This window comes from Ptychodera flava, chromosome 14 (genome assembly GCF_041260155.1).
Source record: "Ptychodera flava strain L36383 chromosome 14, AS_Pfla_20210202, whole genome shotgun sequence".
Classification (NCBI taxonomy): Eukaryota; Metazoa; Hemichordata; class Enteropneusta; family Ptychoderidae; genus Ptychodera; species Ptychodera flava.
This window is the reverse complement of record NC_091941.1, coordinates 29,139,035-29,156,452: the sequence shown is the minus strand read 5'-3', so window position 1 is coordinate 29,156,452 and position 17,418 is coordinate 29,139,035. Positions and strand designations below refer to the sequence as shown.

Genomic DNA, 17,418 nt, shown 5'->3' with positions numbered 1-17,418 from the left:
GAGTCGATATGTCAAGTATGCTTAGAGTTTATATCGCTAAACGTCTTATCTGTATAATCACAAGCGAACAGATTTTACAAAGGCTGACTGACTGTAAAATATGTCTTAGGTCATTAAAGAAGCATGCACTAAAAGGAATAAAATCATTGTAGAGCTATTACATGAGATACTTCAGCACATATTTCAGCAGTGGAGAAATCATACGTAATGCAAGGCGTGATATTTTATTCCTAAATTAAGAAGTGATCATGAAATTTTCATTTTTGATATCTCCAACTTATCACGTTCATGTACTCAAACACAACAATAACACAATGCACCAGGAGACCGAAGGGTCATTTCGCAGACGGCAGTATCGTGACTCTGAAATGAACATCTACCCTGAAGTACTGATCTGACTAAAAATTGTCATGCCAACGCAAGGTCGATAGTTGAATTCGATGGTTTGGGGATATTTTTTCTTCATTACAGATGACAAAGTATAATAGTTTTTGAAAGACTCGTGTCACGTGATCGCACATCAGAAGCTGCAAACATTAAAAGGATACTGCGACTTGGAAAGGCAAGTCGTCGTTGTACAATTTCATCAACCAGCAGAGTTCACCTTACCTTATTAGTGTGTTCTTGCTCGGAAAGCGAATAACGTCACCTATCTAGGTTATTAGCTTGTGAAAACGATATAGAACTTGGACCTGTGGTGAGCAATTACACTCATTGAGTGAAAATTTATGGGGTCTGATTTATGGACAGCGGTTCAATACGAGATTGTATCAGGGGCGGGGTATACAGGAATCAACCAAGATTTAACGACTCAAAAGCTCTTGAGTTGGTGAGTAAAATATAACTGAAAACAAACAAACCAAACAAACCCAAAGGTAGCTAACGAGGCTGTTCGTGAAAAAGGGGTTCACAAGCGGATGGACAGCATATTACCATCATGGATACGGACAAATTCAATGAGTTTACTTTGCAGAAAACTTTTTAAAAGGCAGAGTGTCCGGATAAGATGTTGTTTTTGGTTGTTTGCGGGAAATTTCAGATTTGAAGGGCGAAATAATCAAGTGACGGGAAAATAAGGCTATAAAGCTTCCGCTACGGGGAGTTCATGTGATTTGAAATAGGTAAAGCCTGGCGGGGGGAAGGACAATTTTTTTTTCAAATAGTAGAAATATAAGTCACGTATTGCTTTCACCATAAATTGTGTATACAGTTTTTAATTTTGTTTAACATATCCAGCAACATTATATATTTACATCTTAACATTCCTAGCGCCAATTTTAACAAAATCGGCTGATCGATTGCCCCTACAATTAAAACTTAAGAGGTCACAAATGGAACTTTAATTGATTCATTTGTGGACGGAAAATTACCTTTCGGTACCCTTTTACTGTGTGCAAACATGTGAAAACCATGTACAAACGTGTGAAAGTTGGCAGTATAATGGCACAAAAATGAAAAGTCTTCTAATTTGACGACACGGGATCTGTTGTAAATTTTGATACACTTTTCATCGAATTGCAGTGTTAGTTTACAACACATCAACTTTGTAGACTAAGTTCGTTTATCAACAGGCAAATAGAGAGACAGAAGCAACGCAGCACGCCTTTTGTTTTATGGTCGTCTCGATAAAAGTATGTCATTTTTATGTTGAAAATAGCTTCACAGGTGTCAGCCTTTTCGGAGACTTCGTTTGTGGTTGATAATTGGACGAGATTGTGTGAAAAGTAGGACGAGATGGCATCCAACTGCCTGTCGCGGAGCAACTATACTTACTTTGTGTGCTCTCAGGGCAGACACACTGCTTCACGCCAATGAAAACATAACACGCCACCAATTTCATAAACACTTCTTCCCATGACGAACTTGTAAACGACCATATGACTCATCGTAAACCATTGAGTAAAATCTGACAGTATCGATAAAAGACTTTTAAATTTGGTTCAAACACACTCATTATATATTCATTAAAATGTGAGGAATTTTTGAAATGGTAAAACTAACCTCCCCAAAGCTCAAATCTTTACCGTTTTCGCCAGCCCGCCAATTCCGCTCAGCACCACACACAACAACAACACGAACTTTGCCGAACATACTTTCACTTAAAAATCGGCGAAAAGAGAGTCGAGAGCTACTTTAGGTGAGGCGTACATGGTTGGGCTACGTTATCGTTCCACATCTTAAACAGTACCCGCTGCTAGTCTGTCTTTCTATATGTCTGTAGTTTATCTGATGCCATCAGATCGTTCAGTGTCAACTGTTCTTTTGGTGAATAGTGGACCGCGTTGTCAAAGATGTCAAATTTAGGATTAAAGTAATCACGGGAGCAAATTAGCAGATGTCGAGAATTTGCAGCTGAATGTGTTATCATTCGTTAATAAATGATCTTAGGGGTACGTAGACTACATTTAGTATTTCGAGTAGTTTCCACTTCCCCTTCAAGTATTAATTCTGTTCTGAATAGCCCAGAATAATATATTTCGAAAGGAAAATAAAATCTTGTCGCAACTGTCCTCTTGCTAATTTTTAACAAAATACTCCCCCGCAGAATAATATTCCCCTCTTCCCTCGGAAAAATTCCGTGATGGCCGTTTCGATATTTCAAAAGTTCTGCATTGTTACTTCAAGAACAAAACTTCCATCTTCCCTCTCCCCTTCGAATGATTTGCCCTCCCAAGTGATTTTAAAGTTCAAATATATTTCTTGCTCATAAAGGAACAATTTTTTGAGGTTCAATATTTTACAAAAGCACAATGATAATTCGCATAAATCCAACATGGCTGCCAAATTAAAGCCCCATGGCTTTCTAGTTTTTAAAATGAATTAGGTTCTCGTATAGTCTTAGCACTAGTAATTTATCAAAAAGAAACCGAAGTCCTTAGACATTTATTATGCTATAGACCTTTTCATAACATCGAACCATCTAACACTGAAAGTCTATTTTAATAGGTTTGAGGGGCACTTGAATGTGTTAGAATACTTCATAAATATACTGTATTTTGTGAAGAACGTTTAGGCTGATTTTAGAGACTTCAATATAAACACAATTGAACTATTTGTGATTATAAGATGAACAGTAAAAGTCACAGAATGTGCTCTCTAAGAGAGGGTTTACTCAAAGCATTTAGTAATTATCAATTTTTTTAGTGAAAACATCAAAACTGTAATTATTGAATTAAATGTTAAAGTAGTATTAAAAAAATTGTAGTATTTAAAGCCATCTGCTTTTCAAAAATTGTAAATTTATCCTTTTTTACAATTTCTTAAGGATAATTCATCTCATTGATATACATTCTTGAAATGTCAAGATTAGAGGTCAAAACTTGATGATTGCTATATTGTTTAGAGGACCTGGATGTATTTGAAGGTTTCGGGATCATATCTGATTGGTTCTTTACTATTTCAAAGTGCCTCTCTAGGCCAGTCCTTAAAAAAATGTTTAGGGGTCATATCTAAGTGGTCCCTTGAAAAGATTAAGGGACACATCAGGGTGGTCCCCGAAAGTTTCAAGGACTCATCTGGGTGGTCCCTGAAAGTTTCCAGGTCACATTAGGATAGTCCTTGAAAAATTCAGGGGCACCTCAGGTTGGTCCCTGAAAGTTTCAAGGACCCATCCGGGTGGTCCCTGAAAGTTTGAAGGACTCATCCGGGTGGTCCCTGGAAGTTTCAAGATCACATCAGAATGGTCTCTAAAAGATCCAGGGACACATCAGGGTGGTCCCTGAATGTTTCAAGGACTCGTCTTGCAATGGCGGTTTTTGAAAGATTCAAGGTCACATCAGGATAGTCCTTGAAAGATTCGGGGACACCTCAGGTTGGCCTCTGAAAGTTCCAAGGACTCATAGTCTTAGTCATGTTCACGCTACAATCACAGTTGCTGACATCATTGTCGAGATCGGGAACAGCACTGTCAGTGTCACTCCACAAGGACCATGGTAACAGACATCAAATTCGTCAGAGATATCCAGTATTCCGTTGCTTTCCATGTAGTCCTGTCATTAAATAATTGGGGTACTGGACGTCCTACATTCAGAATCGGCAACCTATCGCGCCCAACGAAGGAATTAGTGCAGTAGTCAAATCCATTCGAACATCACGCTGTTTGCACACTCGACTTGAAACAATGCAGAGCCTCACAACAATGTGACCCGTGACCTTTACTATGTAAATTAGCAAGGACCATATTAGCTGGTGTACGATTCAGTGTCTCGCTTAATGAGAAAAGTATCATTGACTACATCTCCAAATTAATCATGAAGACTGTAACATACAACCATAGTATTTTAAATGGTGGGAAAACTTTACAGCATAAAAGAGCAACATGTACCTTACCCGGGACCTTACACAATCGCACAATCCTAGATGCCCCTGTAGGTTAAAATGGAATGTGCCATCATGAACTGATTGTTTGCGAATAATTAATTGTTTATTGTTCAGACCAGCGGCGCGTCGGCTAGTGACAGCATACTTCAACCAGCCAGTAAATTACCATTAATCGTCAAGGACTGCTCGTCTAAGTCGACTGAAGGTTCAGCCACTGCCCAGTTTATCACATTTATGCCGGGAAGAACATGCCTTGTAGATCTCGTCGCGTGATAAATATGCAAAGACGTGTTTTGGAGCCGGCCGACCAGTCACACATGGGAGCGATGAGGACGCTGTGTTAAGCCATTACATAATCTTAACTTCGACCGTCATGAATATTGACGCTGTATGTGCAGGAAGTTGGACCAAATCTTTTCAGTGATTCGTCTGCCTGTCAGCTTTACCAAGTAATGCTTGTGAATGCACAAGCTGACGAGCGAAGGTCACATCAGGATAGTCCTTGAAAGGTTCAGGGTCTCATCTGGGTGGTCCCTGAAAGTTTCAAGGACTCATCCGGGTGGTCCCTGAAAGTTTCGAGGTCACACCAGGATAAACCTTGAACGATTCAGGGTCACATCTGGGTGGTCCCTGGAAGTTTCAAGGACTCATCTGGGTGGTCCCTGAAAGTTTTAAGGACTCATCTGGGTGGTCCCTGAAAGTTTCAATGTCACATCAGGATAGTCCTTGAAAGATTCAGGGTCACATCTGGGTGGTCCCTAAAAGTTTCAAGGACTCATCTGGGTGGTCCCTGAAATTTGCGGTATGCGGTCAATAGTGATTCGTAACGAGAGGGACCTGATGAAGATAGTTTAGACTTGAAATTTGTCATATACTGTGCAAAGAACAGTAATTTCCTTGCCAAAAATGATGAAAAATGAGGATTTCGATATTGATATCCTCTGGTGATCTGTGGGAACTGAGTCAAGGTACGTTTGAAAACCTATTGTTCTGCATTCAGATTTATTCCATCTGTATGCAAACATTCCAGTCTGTCATCTGTATGTAAATCAGAAGCTAAAATGCCTCAGTGCCACGACTGCCCAAGGAAGAGAGGTGTGACATTCACACAAGGCGACTTGTATCTGTGCCTGGAGTGCAAACAGAGACGCTTTCCAACAGCTAGAAAGAAAAGTTCAGAAGACGCTACCAATGCAACACCTCCACCAGATACTGCCATAATGCATATCAACAACCAGCTAACAGATATTCATACTCAGCTGAGATGTTTGCCCGCTCTTCAGTCTGCAATGCAGGAAGTTCAAGAAACACAGAAGACAATATCAACGTCACTAGAATTCTTCAACAACATTGTTGAAGAATTGAAAGGCAAGGTGGAGTCACTTGAGACCAAAAATATACAATTGCTACAAAGAAATGAAAACCTGGAGAAAAGATTGACTGAGCTAGAAAGAGAAGTTGAGGAACAAAATCAGTACAGTAGAAGGGGAAATCTGGAACTACATGGTATCCCTGAAATCCCTGACGAGAATATCGATAACGTGGCGATGCAAGTACTGAAAAAAATCGACGGAGACATTGTACAAGAAGACATAGAAGTAATACATCGAGTTGGACGACAAGATGCACAAGCTCAAGAAAGAGGCGACACAGAACAGCGAAGACCAAGACCAAGACCAAGACCGATTATTGTACGATTTACAAGGCGACAGAAACGTGACAAGATATATAAGGACAGAAAGAAGATAAAAAACACGACAACGGACATGCTGGGTTACACAGTTAAGAATAATATTTTTGTTAATGAGAATTTGACAACATATAGACGCAATTTACTCAGACAATCTAATGAAAAGCGGAAAGCTTTGAGATATAAATTCTTATGGTCACACAACGGTATTATATATGTGAAAAAAGATCAAGGTATGCGGTCAATAGTGATTCGTAACGAGAGGGACCTGATGAAGATAGTTTAGACTTGAAATTTGTCAAAAAAAAAAAATTTGAAATAGTTATTTAAAATTTTTGAGTGATTTAAGTTTAGTATGGATACTTTTGTAAATGAGAATATCCAGAGAATTGAATGTATGGAAGCTCCCATTACTCCCTCCTATTTCAATGACACTTTTAATTCCAAACTCGATCAGTCTTTAGCAATTTCCCATGTAAATGTACGCTCACTGAATAGAAATTTCGAAGATTTCAAACTTTTGTACGAGGACTTATTGAATGAGAAGTTTAAAATTATAGGAGTCTCTGAAACCTGGAATATGACTAACAGTGACATGTTCAATCTGAACTCTTATGCATTGGAATACAACTGTCGAGAAATGGGAAGGGGAGGTGGTGTTGCTGCTTACATCCATAGTTCTCTAAAATATAAAGTATTATCTTTTCGAGTGTTGCACTCGGAGTCACTGTGGCTAGAAGTTTGTGATAAAAATTACTCTTTCATTATAGGTATCATATATAGAAAACCAAATACAAGCATAAGAGAATTTGAAAATAGTATTTTAGAAGTACTGGATAGTATCAAACTTGACAAAACACATTGCATTCTAATTGGTGATCTAAATATGGACTTCTCAAAACAAGATAATAGTGTAGAACAGTTTTATACGAAATTGACATGTTTAGATCTTAAACAGCTCATTTTAACGCCAACACGAATTACAAATACCTCCAAAACTATTATTGACCATATTTATACCAATATAAACCATTGTCCAGTCTACTCTGGTACTTTAGTTGGAGATATCTCCGACCATCTACCAGTGTTCACAATCTTTGAGAATATCCACACCAATAGTGGTGTATCTCAGACCGATACAGTATTTTATAGAAGTTATAAGAATTTTTCTCCAGATAATTTCAGACAAGAGCTGTCAAGACAAACTTGGAACAAGGTTTACATGCATAATGATGTAAATGAAGCTTATAATAATTTTCTTTCAATTTTTATTGAATGCTGTAATAGACATGCTCCAATAGTATCACGGTCACTTAAATCGGTCTTAAAACGTAAACCATGGATTACTAAATCAATAAGAAAGTCGATTAACAAAAAACACTCTTTATTATGCTGAGGTTATTAAATCAGGTCATGAAATGAGCAAAGTCTCAAAGTATAAACGTTATAGAAATGCACTGACAACATTTTAAGGTTTGCAAAAGAGATTACTACGCTACTCTTTTCAGGGAAAATCATGGAAATTCAAAAGCAACTTGGAATACCATCAATGAAGTGCTTGGCTCTCGTAACAGAAAGCCATGTACTTGTTTGCCTGACCAGCTCATTGTAAATGCAGATGAGGGTACTCCGTTAACTTACAATAACCCTCAAGATATTGTAGATGGTTTTAACAAGTTTTTTACGGGTATTGGTCCAAGCTTGGCGAGTAAAATTTGTAGCTCTAGTTCTTCATATGAGGAGTTTCTCTCACACCCCTCAAATCAGTCTTTTTTCTATTTCCTACATGTGAAGCTGAAATTGTTAGTCAACTGAACAGGCTTGACATGAAAAAAGCTGTTGGTTATGACAATGTGTCTGCAAAACTGTTAGTCAATGCTGCAGAACACATTTCTGGACCTCTTTGTTATATTTTCAATCTATCTTTTACAAGTTGTCGATTCCCAAATGCCCTAAAAGTAGCCCGAGTAGTCCCAATTTTTAAGAAAGGGTCAAGAGACATTCCTGGAAATTATCGACCTATCTCTGTGTTACCACTTCTTAGCAAAATCTTGGAGAGGATTGTAAATAATCGATTAGTTACGTTTTTAAATAAGTATAACCTCCTCTACAAACATCAGTATGGATTTCGAGAGAAACACAGTGCAAAACTGTCATTAATTGATTTAGTGAACAATTTGACGCAACAAATTGACAAGGGAAATACTACAATAGGAATTTTTCTAGACTTCGCCAAAGCGTTTGACACCATTGACCACTCTATTCTTTTATCAAAGCTCCATAATTATGGTGTCAGAGGAAACCCCATTCGTTGGTTTACTGATTATTTAAATCAGCGATTCCAATATGTTTCAGCAGATGGTATTAGTTCTATGAAATTGCCAGTTACGTGTGGAGTGCCTCAGGGATCAATACTTGGACCGACCCTGTTTCTGATCTACATAAATGACCTACCTAATTCATCTGACTACTTTGACTTCCGATTGTTTGCAGATGATTCGAATCTTTTCCACACATACTCGAGTGATACGAAATGTATAGACCTTTCACTAGTAGAAAACCAGTTGAGAGATGTAACCTATTGGTGTGATGCAAACAAGCTCACTATAAATATTAAGAAAACCACCTATGTATTTTTTCACCAGAAACGTAAATCTGTGTATTTACATGGTAATATTTGTGTTAAAAGTGTGCCTTTAATTCAGTCTGATCAAGCGTCATTTGTTGGTGTAAATATAGATGAGAACCTAGCTTGGAAACAACATATTACTAGAGTCAACGCACTAATTAGAATGAAGGCAGGAATTCTTTTTAGAATAAGAAATTTTGTACCACAAAATGTATTAGTATTACTTTATAAATCATTTATACAACCATACATTACATATGGTTTAGAAGTATGGGGAAATACGTATTCATCCTATTTAAATTCCATTCTTATCACGCAGAAAATGTGTATGCGAACAATAACTTTTTCCGGATTAAGAACGCCGTCATTACCTTTATTCTTTAAATTACGCATCTTAGATGTTTATAAGCTTTACAAGCTGCTTGTTGGTAATTTTGTATTTGATTTATATCAGCAAAATGTACCACATCCCATGATAGACTATTTCAAAGTTGTGGATCATTGTTATGACACCCGTCAAAAAGTAGGGATGAATTTAACATTGCCGAAAATGTACACATGTAAAGGTCAATCGGCAATTTCGTATACGGGTGCTCAATTATGGAACTCGTTACCTAATGTAATTAAAGTTCATACTTCCAGGCATAGCTTTACAAAAGCACTGAGAGAGTATCTGTTACAGGAATACCTACAGTGAACTAGTTAAATCATAATAGTCGTCACATCACTGTGTAAGAATTTTCAGGAATACCTCGCTCTGATATCGAACTTGTATCATATAAATATAAAATAATGCTTGTAGAACTCTTTGTATAACAGCGTACGTGTTAACCCAACTAATTTAAATTTTGTAAATGGGCCAGGCTCGACTAGCGAACAGCTATATTTTCTGGCTCCACATTACCACTGAAATGTAAATTTTGTATTTGCTTGTTATGACTTGTGAAGTGTACTACTACTTTTCATGGTAATAAACCAAACCATTTTCCAGGTCATGTCAGTGTGGTCTCTGAAAGATATAGGGTCTTCTCGGAGTGGTCCCTGAAAGCTGCAAAGACATCTCTGCACAGTCCCTAAAAATGCCAGACAAAAACTGTTGGTTTTTGCCGTTAATATTTTAAGGTTTCAACAGACAGATGATATTGATTACATTTCTTTGCATCTACCAAAAAGAGTTCATTTTTAATAGAAGGGCTGAAATAGTTAAGTGATTTTAAAAATTTTCCAGCATTAATTAGCACACGCACAAGAAAAGGGTAGTTTTATCAAATTTACCAGGTCTCATTTCCTTGTATATGAAATAAATAAAAGTACAAGTCATTTTCTTAACATCTACCAAATCATTTGAAAGAGAGATCACCAAAAAAACATACACTACAGCAGAACTGATTTGGGTAGAGGTAGAAGCCGTTTACCATCGAAAATTTACAATTTTATCATGCATCGTTCGGTGAGAAAAGCAAATGCCTACAAATCAACCTTGAAAGGGAATTTGTATTTTCACTTATACCTAAACAAAATTGACAAATCAGTTACATTTACTGGGTTCTCCTTTCCTGAGAGTGCGAAAGGCTAGACAAAAATGTAAAATTTGTTGAGATGTATTTGATTGATATGTGCAATTATCAACAATTTATAAAATTTGCCCTCGTCTTCACACAAAAACACTGTTAGATTGATGATTTTTAAATAGATTACAACAAAATGCTTAAGATCTTATAATCACAAATAGTTCCAATTGTGTTTATATTACAAACAAATTAAAGCAAGTGACCCTCGGTCTCTGGCGCTGAATTTTCGACGTTAGATCTCTCAGACGTCCGTTGCATGCATTTGGGGACACAGGGATCATGGATTATGCAAAGGCGTAACCTATAAAAAATTGCTTCAAACCAAATATTTTCGAATTCAAGTAAATGTCGCAGACAGGATGCAAGTAAATAGTGTACATAGACAAACAAGTCATTATGATATCACAATAGACACTGCGTTTGAGCATACAAATAAAACCCATTTCAAGGAAGCAAGCTTTTGCCATTAGCAGCATTGTTTGTGTCGCTGATCAGTGGAACCAATATAAGGTCATGTCGCTCTTCGACAACATTGCAACTGGAGATCTTGATGTGTATATCACACGGCTCCGTTTGTTCATTTTTTTCTGAGATACACGTTTGCGACACAATCAATTCATACATCACCTATCACAATAGCTCGTTAAAGGAGAATAAACCGTTGCTACCGTACTTGGTAACCTCGCGTGGCCCTTCTTGATTTTCGAACTTACTTTGTAGACTGATAACATCGTTGCTGTTCCCATCCACAAACCCCACGATATTCCTGTAAAAACACCTACAACAGCTCCCCTGAAAGTAGAGAATCAACCGTGTTTATGATGCCTTGGAAAGAGAAGGGCGTCACTTTATTTTTTCGAAGTAAGCTAGGCACTGTAGTCACGATTAGTTTAAGGCCGGTGAGCTACATCTCCATGTAATTAGGTCACGACAAAGTTTCTTGTAATTCGCCCAGACAGTCTTTATATATTCAAACACGATTGGAACTAATTTGGGACAATTGGATTTTTATATTTTGCAAATTTCTCAAAAGTGTGAGGTGCCCTGTAGCTGAATTTTGCAATATTGCAAACTACTCATGAAAACAAATGTGTAATGTAAAAAGAAAATCAGATGATACTACATTTGTAGATTAAATCGACATCACTTCACCATCCAATTATCCAAAATTAGTTCCGATCATGTTTTCAGTAAATAAAATAGCGTTTTGCTACAGCGTGATATGACAAAATTCATTAGTAACAGAATGGGCAAGTGCGTTGTACAGTTTTCAGAAACTGGCCATATTGAAAAGAAAAGAAAAATATCATCTATGTTTTCCGATGGATGGCAAAATGTCCTCTTTGCAAGGTTTCTGATCATTCGTACTCTATGTCAACCGTTCTTTGAATTTCTTATTGCGACCTGCATTTGGGCGGCCATGCGCCATGTTTCAGTTGGGAAACCGACGTTTATTATTTATCTCTTCAAACTTACACATGAAGTTATGTTGGCGGTTAATCAGACTCGAATAAACATCCTTACCTATGTACTATTCACAGGAACTCGTTTAAAGGTGAGAGTCAAATTATGAAAATGACAAAGGTTACGGCTCATGGCCCAGTTTTGACAGTTTTTCATGTTTTCTTCAAAAATTACATCAACTTGTATGGCTCGACATCATTTCGTCACACTGTAAATATATCCTACATGTCACAGGAAAAACAGAAACGAGCAGAAATAGTGGGTGGTAACAATACATGAACACATACAATCAATGTCAATCAATCAATGTCTGTAGAAGTTAAGTCGGAAGTGCAGAGTACTGCCCAGCTTGCAAGATTGTCTATATCAACTTTCGATACAACTAGATTGGAATTGTGGTCTGAGCATACTGAGAAACGAACTTCGCTCTGCGATATTTTGAAAATTTTCATTCATCTGTTAATGTCGTTGAAACAAAAGGCCTACCTGATGATAACTTACGCAGGAGACCAACTCTAGACTAATTACGATATGGGGATTAGTGTAGCAACATAACTGACAACATTTACTTGATGGCCGACTCGACGCACTTTATATTGTGAAAGCCACCAAAACGTAGGCATATAGCGCCATGATAATTTTCACTGGCTTCTGTTAAATTGGTAGAGTCGAAAACGAAAGAAGATGTCTCTTCATGTGAGATATATGTATAAGGCTGCATTCACAAACTCACAGTGCCTTCAAATATCCCTTCTGACTTGCAAAGGGATGTGACAGAAATTACAGGTGGTTGCATTTTTATGAACAAGTATTTTTAAAGATCATGAAATTTCACTCATGCCTTTTGGAGAGGGTCACAATTGTTTTGCTCAACTATTAGAATCAAAATGTAGCCGATATAGAGCTTCGTCCAAAAATATAAAATCATAATACATGCATGGGAGTCTATTGGGCAAACTATCAATATTTTCCCCATAAAAATAAGTTATATCTGTACTTTATAAAAGATTCTAGTTGATAATTAATGAGAAATGTACTTTGATTGAAGCGGCAGGTAAAAAGAGTACATGGGAGTCTTTTACAAATTGTGAACAATTTTTCCCAATGTAAAACTTGCAATATTTGTGCATATATAGACCTTGGATAATTTACATAACTGTATTTGATAAGAATAGGATGGGTACAAGTGCGTAGTGTACTAGAAATTTGATTTTGGAATTTCACGAAAATGTTGTTTCACCGTACATTGGAGTCTATGAGAAAACTATAAATATATTTTTTACAATACTTAACTAACTAGATCTATGCTGTTATAAATGTTTGACGATTTCAAGAGACAATTGTACTTGATTGAAATAGGATGTGGACAACAAATGTGATATTGGGATTTCACCGAAAATTGTTATTTTACTTCTCATGGTAATCTACAGGTAAACTGTTAAATAGTTTTCCTGACAAAACGTGCCATATCTGTAATATGTAAGTATGCATGAAGGTTGTTAAAATATTGACTTTTAGGCTGTAATAAGGTTCTTGATAAACAATAATAGTGCTTTCTGTACAATTACATGCTAAACTACAAATGAAGGTAATCATTACAGGTATTGCCCCTTTTGCGATCACATAAAAAAGGTTTAGAAACAGGACGACTTCCCTCATCTGTCTGAACTCATCTGTCTGAAAGAGTGGACGCAATGAATATATTTTTATATATTTGTATGAAAAGGACATTAGGAATACCTTTTGGCCAATCAAATACATTGGAGTTAAGTATTGGAGTTCTGTGTATCGACTTGTTCTACTTCCGCAGCATGCTAGAATAACAAAATCTGTGTGGTAAATACTCTCTATATGCATGTGTAAAGACCGTAATCATTGTTATTGATAACAAATGAAGTCTAGTCAGGATTTGAAGTCAGTTTTAAATAATGATAATGCTGACTGTACACATATAGCTGTGCTTGACTTTTCATCACGCTCCACGGAGTAGAACAAGAAACTACCGTGGACACAAAAAACAAAACCACCCAAAATTTAACCAAACGTTATAGCTTAAAATTGACAACCTAACACATATTTCATATAAATCAAAGAGAATTTTGTTTCGTGTTTCCCCTTTAAGACCCCGACATACCCTTGATATTTTTAAGTCCCCCTTCAATTCTTCCGGCCTTCCCCAAGGAGTTTGTGAATGAAGCCTAAGAAATAAATGATTTGAAACCATACCATGAATTCGCTCTTGGATAGGCCACACCCAACGTGAAGGCACCTACGAAGTGTCAGATCAATCCGATAGCCGAAATATCCAAGAAAGAAGAATGTTCATTTGTTAATATGGAGTAAATCGCAAAGATGTACAATTTGAAGTATGAAATTAATCCATGTTTTGAAAGAACACATCTTTGGCAGACATTAGAGAGTTCTTTGGCCTTCTAGTGTACATATATGATTTGTGCAACTTACTTGATGCGTCTAATGGCCCTATCTGTATCTGAGATGTGTATATGGTAAATTAACGTCATGTGGCTATTTATATCGTAAAATTTATTCAGAAACCCTTCCGAAAATATATATGTTGATAAGGTTTCATATATAGATGGGTGTTGCGAATGTTGATATTTAACAAAAGTCGGTATGCTCGAAAGTTCTGCGAAATTAAAAAAACCCGTAAATTGAACAAAGTTTATATCGTACGATTTTGCAGTCAAAGGCAAAGACACACTTATGATGCGAGGTAAAGGTCTTGAAGATGGCAAGAAACCATATGTTTCTCCCATTCTCCAAACTGTTCAGAGAGAAATGACAAATGAAAAAATAAATAGAGTGGAATATTCTTGTTTTGTAAGCACTCACTTTGAAGTTGTCTTCTGACCTCCTTTTGCTGAATACACACCAGTGAAAGCCGATACAGCTAGCACTGCGACAAACACTATCCAGTCCACTACGCTCAGTGGCGTCGCTTGCCCGCCAGACATCTTGCGATACGTAACGAGATAAACACGTGTTCTTTACTTCTTCTGTTTGCCTCTTTATCGCTTACAAATGTTTACAATTGATGAGCTGAAACACCGTATGGAGACAGTGTGATAACGAAGGATTTTGTACTTTGGAATATGACTTTATATGTTATATCCAGCTTGCAATCCACTTACCCAATGTGGCAAAGTACATGATGAATAAGCGTCAAAATAGCCAGATACCTTCTACTTACTTAATTCTACTTTCAAACGCTTTTGATCAATTTCACTTTAATCGTGGAACCCTTTTACTTAAATTTTAACCCTACATTACCCTAATCTTTGATATTAATGATCCACGGTTAAAGTCGGTTAAAGCTAAAGACCCTTTTAAACCCCATTTACTGTACGCAATAGTACAGGGATATATATTTAGATCAGTCAGAATATGCGTGTTTACCTGTCTGTATATGGGCATGCATGCATTTATACTTAAAATAAAATTCAAAAATCTTCTTCTCAGAGGGATGTTTGTCAATGATGGGACTGCATTTTGCTATTTTTCAATGGTGAAGAAATTTGCATATATGAAGTTTTTTAGGCCAATTAACCCGATTTCTATGTTAAGCAAGTTGTTAATCATAAGTGTCTGTTATATAGCTTTCAATTTTTACCATGTAGCTATCGAGGGATGGATTAATGCAGATTTTATAAAAGGGAAAGGGAATTTGTATAATTATGTAATCCTTAGTGCCAGTTTTCCAATTTTTGGTCAAAGTATCTATTTCTCTCTAATTACTTGACTGATAGCTTTCAAAGTTTGTCTGTAGGTGCATTGGTATAACTTCAGTCGGATTTTTTAAAGATGGTGGACCAATTTTTTAATTTTGGTCAAAGCAACTTTTTGTAAAGATAATTGTCCGATAGTTTTACATTTCTTATATATAGGTTTCTGGGTCTGGTTTGATGTATACTTTGGGCCAATTTTACCATATAAGCTTATAGCGTAAAACTTGCACCATCTTCACTGAAACTGGTCGTTTGATAGCTTTCAAATTTTGTACGTAAAACTACAACCATATTTGATCGAACGGGAGCACACTCTCATTGACACCACTTTTTAAACTTGTAACATACGCAGATTAGCATTTACACAAGCCAAAGGGACGAATGACAAACTTATGGTAACATTAAGCAAAAATCGCGTTGATGAGTTAAGCCCGCCGCACACGAGAGTAATCAGCTGAGCAAAATTTCATTCGAGGCTGTTTGGTCAGCTAATTTACTCTCGTGTGCGTCAGGCTAGATACAACCTTTTAGTAGGTTACGGACGCATGGATTGCTCAGCCTGGTATTTTGCGATTACGCCGAGTAATTATGTATATCGGCGAACGATTATATGTATCACTACAGCTATTATACATGATTACACACAGTAACTGTTAAGCACTATTAAATCCTCAAATTACCAAAACTAAACTCGAACCCAAGGAAGAACATAATATTGTGGGGTTGCTTTGCTACACGTAGAGGCCATGACAACATGGAAGTATTATGTGTGATCAGTTGAAGTAAACAAACACATTGGGATCATTTACGATATGACAAATTATTATGTACACATGGCCGACAGATATCTATCAAAACTCAAAATATCATGAAGTCGAAAGGTAAACCCTATCCTTTGGTGAAGTCATGTCAGCGTCAAACATCACAAAACTTCATTTAGGGGTGACATTAAAACGCCAAAATCACAGCCAATGGCTGTGGCCACCTGTCTTTACTATTTTCACATGTCTTCCTTGTGTTGCAAATCGTCGAAGGTTTTAGGAGAGCCCTCTATCACTAGTAAAGACAAACGAAGAGAGGTTTTCGAGAGGAATTTTGTTTCTTGTCATGCAACGTACTTCAGGAACTACAAGCATTGAACGGATACTTGATAGAAAGCTAATATATGAGGCATGTTATGGTCGAGGTTGACTTACCTGATAGATGTGCGTTTTGCAAACACTATAGTGACGTCACCTCCCAATGTGACTTATATGTATCTGCCTCTTCTCCTGCAGTTGAGGCGATATACAGTCCGAACAGTGGTCGCACTCACTAACTGTAGAAGTGTGGAAGCTGATAAGTAGCTTCTACTAGTTATGTAGCTATGTAGCAATGCGAGATTTTATCAAACCAAGGCCATGAGGGCCTCTGCGCCAGGATTGTCAAAGCACCAGTGCCTCTTGAGCTGAAAAGTGCGGACAACTTTTCGGAAACGAGCGTCACTTGAGTTATTCATTCTGTGGAATGTAAATATAACTTTAAGGGAGCGTTCAGTTATTACCGCCAGGGTGGGCCGGCATAATCCAGGAGGATCACCTTAAGTTTGAAAACTTGAAAGGGGGGTCCCCTAATTTTCATAATTATCTGTCTCGTCGAAAATTAGTTTTAGTGTTCAGAAATATTCCTAAAGATAAAGATGATTTGCTGCAAGATTTCATTCTCTGGAGTCATTTAACTGTAAATCTGAACAAAAGTATAATTATCTGTCACATGAACATCTTTACTTGGCAACTCTGAGGCTTTTCTCATTGTAAATCGAGCTCACTGAGGGCAATGAACAATTCCTTTTACTTACATATTAGAGATTTAGCAAGTTTTGTCGGGAAAATATTGAACAGTTACCTGTAGACTACTAGTACCATAAAAATGAAATTATACTTTTAGGTGAAATTCCAATATCATAATTGTTGTCCACATCTAAACATTCAAATACCCTATTTGAATCAAGTACTTTTA

General features: G+C 37.0%; 1 protein-coding gene across 2 annotated transcripts in view; it reads right to left on the bottom strand.

The window, feature by feature from the left end:
- The window catches only part of LOC139150074 (sodium-dependent multivitamin transporter-like), a 38,344-nt gene extending 21,461 nt beyond the window's left edge, over window positions 1-16,883 (bottom strand). For both annotated transcript variants that reach the window (XR_011556187.1, XM_070722229.1), the window contains exons 1-5: window positions 16,617-16,883; window positions 14,528-14,734; window positions 13,901-13,943; window positions 11,735-11,895; window positions 10,924-11,002 (exon numbers count right to left, since the gene is read on the bottom strand). The gene's annotated coding sequence lies outside the window, so the exon portion shown is untranslated. The remainder of the gene's footprint in view (window positions 1-10,923; window positions 11,003-11,734; window positions 11,896-13,900; window positions 13,944-14,527; window positions 14,735-16,616) is intronic.
- Window positions 16,884-17,418: the final 535 nt, after the last annotated feature.